The sequence below is a fragment of the Meleagris gallopavo genome, chromosome Z (genome assembly GCF_000146605.3).
Source record: "Meleagris gallopavo isolate NT-WF06-2002-E0010 breed Aviagen turkey brand Nicholas breeding stock chromosome Z, Turkey_5.1, whole genome shotgun sequence".
NCBI lineage: Eukaryota > Metazoa > Chordata > Aves > Galliformes > Phasianidae > Meleagris > Meleagris gallopavo.
Genome location: NC_015041.2, coordinates 24,172,301 through 24,182,328, shown reverse-complemented (window position 1 = coordinate 24,182,328; position 10,028 = coordinate 24,172,301). Strand labels below are relative to the sequence as shown.

General features: G+C 38.5%; 1 protein-coding gene and 1 long non-coding RNA gene across 2 annotated transcripts in view; both read right to left on the bottom strand.

Annotated features, from left to right (window-relative positions):
• The window catches only part of KANK1 (KN motif and ankyrin repeat domains 1), a 404,522-nt gene that overhangs the window by 216,560 nt on the left and 177,934 nt on the right, over window positions 1-10,028 (bottom strand). The gene's annotated exons all lie outside the window — the stretch shown is intronic.
• On the bottom strand, window positions 685-6,109 carry LOC104914993. The gene is made up of 3 exons (XR_796202.3): window positions 5,930-6,109; window positions 3,035-3,210; window positions 685-805 (listed from the first exon to the last, which is right to left on the bottom strand). It is a non-coding gene; the product is annotated as an uncharacterized LOC104914993 (long non-coding RNA).

Here is a 10,028-nt window from a genome sequence, read left to right as displayed (position 1 = left end):
CCCCCCCCCGGCACAGCTTCATGCCGTTCCCTCAGGCCCTGTCGCTGTCACAGAAAGCAGAGCTCAGCGCTGTACTCCGCTCACTGTGAGGAGCTGCAGCCGCCATCAGGCCTCCCCTCAGCTCCTCTGCTCTAGCTGAACACACACAGAGGCCTCAGTCGCCCCTCACACACCTTGCCCACTCTAGCCCTCTTTGGACATTCTCTAATCGTTTTATACCCTTTTCAGATTGTGTCACCTCAAAATATGTCGAGTAAATAGTATATAATTGTATGGTGTAGACAGTAAGAAAAGAGCCTGAAAGGATTAAAAAGACTGGACAGCCAACAGCCATATGTAAAAATGGACAAAGTAAGAACTGACAAAACTCAAGCTGTGATTGTCCTTGCACAGAGTTTAAACAAACAAACACAAAATGTTTCTTCAAGCATCAGATAAAAGGATAAAAAGAAGGAAGGAATAAGAGGTCAAGATGAAGGATCATTGCTACAGACTGAATGTGAATTATGACCTGATTAATTCCTGGGGAACCTGAATAACTAAGAAGCAGGTACAAAAATATTTAGCAAAACACACCATCTCAAACAAAACAGTAGAGTAAAACTACTGAGAAACCCACTTTTATCTTCAGGTACTGATTCAAACTTTTTCAGATTATTTACAACAATGCATCTTCTGCATGTAAAATAATATACAAGGTATTTTCTATTTCATTTACTTGTGGGTAGCTTACTTTCTATTCACAATCAGCCAGTCCCGGATATAGGTCTGAACACAGTCTCGTACATGCGAATCCAGCTCAACCCTGGGGAAAAAGCAACATACGGGAAATATTTTAGTACCTAGGTCATGCCTTAAGGAAAAAGAAATTTAACTAAACATGCTGTATAGCTAAAGGGCTCTCTGCTACTCCACTCCTGTTTATTCTATTACTAAGCTACATTTCAGTTTTAAACAATAGGTGTACTGAATGTGAGTACACAGACGCAGGTTTTGGTTGTTGTCTTTCTAAATTAACAGACACGCATTTAACAGAGATAACCATTTGCCACACCATGGATTTCATGACAGATGTTGCTATACAGTACTGTAAAACAAAAGAAAGTACAGTAGGTACCTATCTTCTGTGTTTTTCCAAAACTTGTTAACAAATAGAGATATTTTTTCCAGAGGCATCAGCTCATGTACTCATGAAAATACATATCCTTAGTACGACTTTAGCGTTATTTTCTTTTATACTGAAATGGAGAAAATTCCAAATGCTCAACAAAATGCTGAGATCTGAAAATATGCTGTAAATTTACGATTTTCAATTAAGCCTCAGTTAATGTAGGGAGTTGGCAGTACTGCTTGAGAGAATGGATGCTGACTGGCACTGAAATGTAATAAATTAAGGTCAGTTTCCATAAATGTTCTGTCATGATGTTGTAGCACAATTTCCTTACTCCTACTCTGAATTATACTAGCGATCTGTGCAAAAATTGCTTGTTAAGTGAGGACATGTGATGCAGTAACGGAAGAAAGGTAGAACACTTCTCAGCACTTTCCACCAAGAGCTCTTAACAGATCTGCAGCCCAGGCTGGCTAACAACCCTTTGGGGTGCAGACAAATAGACCACTGAGTGCCAGGGTGGGATAAGGCAGCACATGGTGACTTCTTGCATCAGATGGGACACGCTTTTGTCAGCAGGCAGCATATTAACCCTGTCTGGTCTGTGGCATCTACTTCCTGCTTTCGGCACAGGAAGATACCACAAGCTGCACTGCTTGCATGCAAATCTCTGAAGCATGACCTTCCTGAATGCTCTCCTCCCTAACATATTATGCATCCTTTACCTGGACACCTAAACAGGGATTTTCTGTATAAAAGAAGACTGTTGAATGCACATTTGTTGTTACTGACTCCCCTCTTTTTTTCACAGATTCCTTAAAACATCTTTTAATACCACTAAGGTAGAAACAGAAAACTACTGTTTTAAATGACAGGTGTATTACAAAATGATTCTGGGAATATGTGTGCATAAGGGAGAAGTGGTCTCAGTCCACAGAAATGAAAATAGCCCACAATGAAAATCATCTGAATTGTCATTCCACCTTAGCCTTCATCTCTTTCTGCATGCTGGGAAAAAAACACTGAAGACAAACTGAAGGAGCCAGGCCCCACCCTAAACAAACATACATCCTTAGCTGTCTTTGCACACAAAGCAGTTTGGGGTTAACTTATGCTGACTTCAAATTTATCTGGTTGTTGCTGTTTGCAGACTTGGCTATGCTTTTGTGGTTTTACTTGAGGGTACCATTTCTAGCCAAACAACCCCTGGAGACTATTTTGTATACAATGTATAGAACCCTTCTAAACCCCACTAGCAAAATTTCCAAGTAATCATTTTTTCTCATTCTAAAAAATTCTGCTGCCTGTATTTTTCCTGTTTATCAAACTAGCTTAAATATTTTGAGGATGGCTGAGTACCATTAAGAAGCATGGAAACTATTTTAATCTAAAAACTGTTGAAAACAGTGGAAAGCTTCCTAATTATTTCATCAATATCTACCTATATCTACCTGGATGCAGAAATGACTTCTACACTAGAAATCAACAGATACTCCTTCCTCAAAACCTTGTGATTATTAAGCAAGAAAGATACTGAATAAGAGACACTGAGTGATCTGATCAATGCCATCTAGCTGAGATAGAATTAAAAAAAAAAAAAAGAAAGAAATTTTGGTCTTATAAATCAATGTAAGGAGTCACAGCTATAAAATCATCTTTCATACTAGTTTCCTGTCCTTCTCCCCTGTTCTTTCTGGTCTACTACCACCTCATACCTGCTGCTAAAAGCTAGGTGGTGAAGTCCTTACAAGACTTTAACTGTCCTAAAGAGAGTAACAGAATCAATGGCAAGGTACAGATGTTTAAAGTAACTGCATGATGGCTGGACAGATGGGAGACTGAGGTTAACTGACATTAACATCTTTCTGTTCAACACTATTTTTAAATTTGTTGCATTTCAGAGAGAGAAAAAAGTCTCCTTACCCATCTTCTGGCATAGAAGGCTGCAGAGTCCTGCATTCTTTGGGCGTAAAGACAATGTCCAAGTCATCTTCAGGAAAATCACCAAGTTCATGTGCCATTTCTGAGTCCAAGTTGTTCAGCTGTGTCATTAGGAAGCCTTCGAAATCTACTGGGTCTACTGCATCATAAAAGGAAGGCTAATGAAAGAAATAAAGAGGTGTTTGTTTTAGCAGAAGAAGGGTTCTTTTGCTAATCTTTTGCTCATTTCTTTTTCTAATTATCCCTGGTTTATTAAATATAGGAACAGACTTCTAACCTTATGTATTCTGCCACTGCATTGAATGCAGGGAAAAGTTGATAACAAAACAATTAGCTGAAAAAAAAATGATGAAAACGAAAATTTTAACATGCAAAAGAAGGTATTACAGCTAAAACCAAATATGCACCTATTTTCTTTGCTGAGCTTTCACAGATGCTGGTAATCTGCATGATCCCTGTGAAGTACACCTAATCCCTCTCTTCTAGTCCGAAAGGGCAGCAGCAAGCATGAATAAGGCCAAGGTGACCAAGAAGACAGTGATAGGCAGTGGCCAGCTCGCAGGGAGCTGGCAATAGTCATAGTCATTCAGATGCCTCTCAGTTCTTTTGGATTTTAGTTTTACTTGAACAGTTAAAGTAGTAACTACACAAAAGATTACATGGAACTACTGAAATTGTTATTGCAAACCTTAGATATTCACCATTTCTATGGCATGTGGCACTGCACCCTGACAGAGAGCAAATTTATTTGGCTATACTTTATAAACCATTTTTTATACAGAACATTCGATTGACAACAAAGTTTAACAAGTGCAAGCTGTGCCAATCATGAATACTACAAACCTGTCTCTTTTTGTCTGCTCATTTTCAAAAACAGAGGCAAAAAATCTTGTTTGTTATTGTACCTGTAATTGTTCTACATAGACATAAATGTAACTTCATGTGTTGTTTTTATTATATTTTTCCACGTGTAGATAAGAAAAGAAATTCTACTTTCTATATAGTCAATAAAAATAGCTTATATACATGCACAAAATAAAACACCTATCCAGCTGTGTACAGATTTTAGCACTTCATATTGTTGTCTTGACATGTAACAAATAGTTCAAGAACTACAGCTTTAGAAAACTCTATTTTATGTTCTGTGAGTTCCAGAAACACCATAGAAGCCTAAGAGCAGTTCAGAGCAAGGACAAAAAGAGCATTAAAATAACAACCCTGCAATAATTAATTTACTAGGAGGAAATAATTTAGCCAAAAAAATCCATCAAATCATCCTTGACTGTAAAGAATAAGGTTTGCGTTGTAACACATTGACCCAATACATCTTACACAACTGCCTTTTGAAGCTGCCAACAACAGTTTCTCTCAGCCTTGGTCAGATAGATAATTTATTTGGTTCTGATGATGGAGTGTGAGGAAAATAAGGCTCCTGATGTCCTTAATAACGATACTGCCTTTACATGCAACACTATTGTGACAACAGTCTCATCCAATATTCTGGAGCTATTCTTATGTTTCTGTGTTCTTGTCCATAAATACAATCTGCAGGCCAAAATCATGAAGTCTTCTCTCATTATTATTGGGTCCTACTAAAGGAAGACTCTCAGAAAAGTTGACAGGATTTTCACCTCAGTATGAAGTAAATAACAGCGATGTAGGAAGTAAATAATAATACTGTAAATAACAGTGTTTCACACAGAAATTTTATCACAAAAGGACAATGAAGAATTCTACAATTTATGAAAGGTACAAGGGTGCAATGCTCTGGTAGCTCTGAACTAACATGGCTCACGCACATTTTGACACATCAGTCATTGTAGACAGGAAGGTTAATTAAAAATTACATACATGGTATAATACAAGTATTGGAAGCTTATTAGTGTTCTGGAAACACAACAGAGGAAGTTATTCAGCTTATAAAAACTCAGAAACATTGAGAAAAGTGAAGTATGTTTAGAAAAAATACGCTAGAAACAAAGCATGCTGCATGTTTGAAAAAGAACAGATGTGGCAAATGATGGAGTAGAGACCACTGAGACACATGTCAAATAAACCACAGGTTCCTCTTTTATTGGATCTCCACAGGAATGAAAGGTCAGAGCTTACCCTTAAGGGATCAACAGAATTCTCCAGAACCAGTTTAGAGAAAATCTCCCTCTTTCTTTGTTTTTCTTACTCATAGGTAAAGTCTAAAACTGAGAATCATGAAGCAGTCATCTGAAGAAGTTCACAAAACTATAGGTTAAGCACGATCTGATTTATACCTAGTGGAGAGCTGAGCATCAGGTTCAGGAGTTCTGAGTAAATAGAGATCTTTATTAGCTTTTAATTTCTCATTAATATTCAGTATAGTCTTCAGACAGTATCCTTGAAGTTGATTTGTTATACTGCTAGTGGTAAAATATTACATGTTAATGCATGAATACATATATAGAGCTGTGCAAAACAAAATGCAAAAGATTAAAGCAAAACACAGCTTCGATTTAAAAAAAAACAACCTTATATCTTGTCAGTTGTTGAAGATAAAATGTTTTGCATGCAAAATAATGTCGCTTAATAAAATCTAATTTTCAGTTAAGCATAGCACATCCTTTCAGATTTTCTATTCCAGAAAGTCAAATACATCACATTTTATTATGTCTTGTAACTCTATCTTGTTGAAGTGGTAATAATAATATTTAATCCCTGGAACAGCATGCTTTTGAACTACTGCAGATTAGAGACAAGTGGAAAAGACGGTGAAAAAGGTAAATGAGAAGGAGGGTAATGGTCTCTCTAATGTGCAAAGTATAAAGAGAGATACTGTTTCTACCACGGAGGTGTGCAAAGAAATCATGCTATAGAAAATGCCACAAAGCATTACCACAAACGTACCTTTTTAAGGAGGGTGGACTAGAGGCATGCGGATTGTGTCAGCACACAAAATGGCAGCTACGGTGCAATATCCAGGAAATGAAACGTTACCGTGTTTCTCAAGAGCTAAAGAAACTGTATGCTAGCAGAAGAGAACCCAGCCTCCCCAGGCTGAACAACCACAACCAGCAAGCTAGAGCACCACAGCACTTCAGATTAAGGAAGTGAGCTGTGGCGGGAGGCCCTGACACACAGGAAGTAAATGCTTACAGCTCCTCTTCTCCATTTTTCACAATCACTGGTGCACAAAGATTTCCCCCTCCCACTTTCTGGGCCTTAACTTAAAAGAAGAAAAAAAAGTATCAAAGTCTCAGACGAGCGTGGCTTTTTTTGGAATGGCACAGCACACTTGCAGAAAACTCATCCTCTTGAAAAGCAATTAAGAAGACCTGGTAACTTTTCCCTTTGTCATAAGGGCAGTGTCATACAGTCTGATTTCTGCATGGCAGGCAGAAGATGATTTGGACCACATAACCCTTGACTCAGTAAAGTTTATCCCAATCAAGACACTCTTCAGTATTTTTCACTTAACATATTTACTCAACAGTGCTGAAAATAAGGGCAGTGCACAGTTTTGGCTGCTGGCTCTGGGAATTGTTCGTTAAGCCAGGTAACAGCAATAGAGCCTAAGGGAACAGCATGAAACTGCAACAAAGGAGGATCAGGCTGCGTATTAGGAAAAGGTTCTTCACCAGAGGGTGGTTGGGCCCTGGAACAGGCTTCCCAGGGCAGTGGTCCTGGCACTGAGCTGCTGGAATTCAAGACTAATCTGGAAAATGTACTCAGACACATAGTCTGATTTTTGGTGGTCTTTTGTGTAGCCAGGAGTTGGACTTGGTAATTCTTATGAGTTCCTTCCAATTTGGGATGTTCTATGATTCTAAGCTTTGCTGAGTCTCCACCATACTCATTTTCTTTTTTACTCACTGATCTCCTTTTGCAGATTGTCTTTGGCCTCATACAATGCATTTGCTTGATAGTAGAGCTGAATGTCTCTGTCAAAGCATGGCTGTATTATACTCCAATACTTCACTATTTCTCTTTGGTTTACAGTAATATGCAGACTGTCTATTTCAGACTCTGAGGACCACTCCAAGTTCCTTCAAATGTGTAATTTTCCCACTGATTGAGAAGGATTTTGAACATATTTAGGAAGAAGACAATTAAAGCAAAATGGACGAAGAAGCTCACTTAACTTAGCCTAAAAATGTTACGTAATGCAGATGGCTGAACCTGTATGTAGAAGACAAATTCAGAACTTACCAGATGAAGAGTAGAAAAGCCAGGAGTACTTAAGCTACGCTGACAGAACTGTGCAAAGCCTGGTTGGAGGGTAAACTGCTTTCTTACTTCTGCAGAGGAGTACCTTTAATTAAGCAGAGAAAAAGCTTATAACTACAGTTATCCACATATAAATGTCAAGCCCTAGACATCAGCCAATTTAGAGTCCTGTCACAGAGTTCAGAAACATATTTTGACTATATTCTAGAATCCTTTTGCATTTTAGTTCATGCAGACCTCCAAAAATAATTTGCAGTCCTAAGTAATTAACATTCTGACACACTTTCCACAAGTTTCTATTATTATGTTAACCTTGCAACTAGGAAAGGCCATGCAAGAAAGAATTATCTTGCCCTCAAGTCAAACATGGCTGCAAATTGCACAGCAACACTTGCACCTTTGTTTCTGCAGAACAGAATTACAGAAAAATAAATCATAGAAAGATTAATGAACATCACAGAAGAAAATACTTTAATGGACTGTAACTGACCAGCGGATGAAAGCAAGGCAGGACCACTCACTGTACAGTGTGAGCCCAGATTTATATTAATAGTGTAATTCTACTCTGAACAACACAAGATGAACGAAAGCATGAATTTTAAAATCAGTCTGTACTGTCTGCTGAATGCTTGAGGAAAAATCGTCGTAAGAGCTAATTAGCTGACTTCAGTGGGAGCAAAAAAGAGGCCAGTACTGTTTTTCAGATGTTAGAATGAAAGCACAGTTGTATGTACCTAGTGTGCAAAACCAGTAATTGGAGTAGCTTGTTCATTCTTCAGTGAAATAAATCAATAAATATTTAGTATGATTTAAGAACAATCAGCCCTGAAATAACGCCAAAATAAGTACAATACATTTCACCATGAATACTCAGGAGAAGATTTTCAAAGAACAAGAGCCAATTAAGCAGATTCTAAAGTAAAAAGAAAAACCTTCTGGCACCAACCCACCAGGGCAGCCAACACAGAGAGAGGAAAGAAGACTTTCTCTTCTGCACGAGATTCTCTTCCAACTCCAGCAGAAATTAGTTGGTGTCTTAGATCTACCAGGTGCTGCATGGCAGAGTTTGCATGTTTGTTTTGCAGCTTCTCTCCCCCTGCAGTCTCTTGATTTCCATGACTATTCAGTGTATTTGGTGACACATAACCTCTGGCTACTGCTGTTCTTCACTAGTATGGCAAAACCCAGAATGTGCTGAATCCATTTCTCCTCCTGTTAAGAGATGGGCATCTCATAGAAGGTATTATGGGCATATCATTACAGGTATTAGGTTTGATTCCTAAAATGAAAGATGCATAAATACGGGCAACTGCTTGGAGGCTGCACCAGTTTTGAGAGCAGCATGGTTCTATTCTAGAGGCAGCAGTAACTGCAGACAGAACAAAGCCAGAATTAAAGAGAAAGAAAAGGGATTCACTGTCAGCAGTCAACACTAGTATTCCAAATACCAGGCAGGACAAGACTGGAATTTTTTTTAAAGACAATTCCATAATTATATAAGCAAGAAGCCATTAAGGAACTATGAAGAAACCTATGGATTTTCTCATTATTTTTGCCCTATTTTGAAAACTGCTTGTATATCACAGTTATTCTTTTCATCTTTCCAATATAGACAGTATCTAATTGTGAATATGTGTAACAAGGTATAACATAAAGCTTGGATTATTCAAAATTATGATTTTTTTTGAACAGAGCAAGTCATTTGCTACCCTGTACAGAAGCACACTGATGAAAGTAAAAGACCTAGCAGATAGTCAAAAACCTATGTTACAGTGTATTGCAGAAGTTACTGCCAAAAAAAGAAAATATATAAATTACACCATGTACGGGGTCATCTTTGAACAGGAAATGGTATGAATGTTTATTTAAAAAGAGGAAGCACGCATGTGGACAAGGGGCCAGACTTGCTGCCTGGTAAAAACCTGTGCAAGTCAAACCAACTGGAGGAAAAAAGTTTTTCAAGATTAGTTCCAGAGGCTCCACAATACTCAGAAGTAAAAATTTGCAAAATAAATCACTCCAGTCAAAGAATACTCAGCTGGAGTACAGCGTCCACATGTGGAGTCCTCAGTACAGGAGAGACACAGACCAAAGGAGGGCCACAGAAATGACTCAGGGCATGGAACACCTCTCCTTCTGTGGACAGGCTGAGAGAGTGGGTGCTGTTCAGCATGGAGAAGAAGGCCTGAGAGTGGCCTTTCAATACCTAAAGGGAATCTACAGGAAAGAAGGAGACAGACTCTCTAGCAGAGTCTGTTAGAACAGGGGGAAATGGTTTCAAGCTTCAATAGGGTAGATTTAGGTCAGATATAAGGAAAACATCTTTTAGATACTGAAGAACAGCCGGTGTAGACTCACAGAATCATCGAATCACCAAGGTTGGAAAAGACTTTCAAGATCATCCATTCCAACTGTCCACCTATCACCAACAGTTCTTTCTAAACCATGTCCCTCATCACAGCATCTAAACATTTCTCGAACACCTCCACAGACAATGACTCCACCACCTCCGTGGGCAGTCCATTCCAGTGCCCAACCTTTTGGAGAAGTAATATTTCCTAACATCCAACCAGAATCTCCCCTGGCGCAACTTGAAGCCATAATGATTTAATAAAGGGTATGATTTATCAAAGGGCAGTCCCATGAAACCTTTTAATACTTTTCTATGATAGTTTTACTGGCCTCAGTAAGGCTTTTGATAGTATGCTTCACAGTATTCCTATAAGCAAAATAAAAAGATAATGTCTTGATGGAGTCATCATAGCTAGCTGCTTACCTT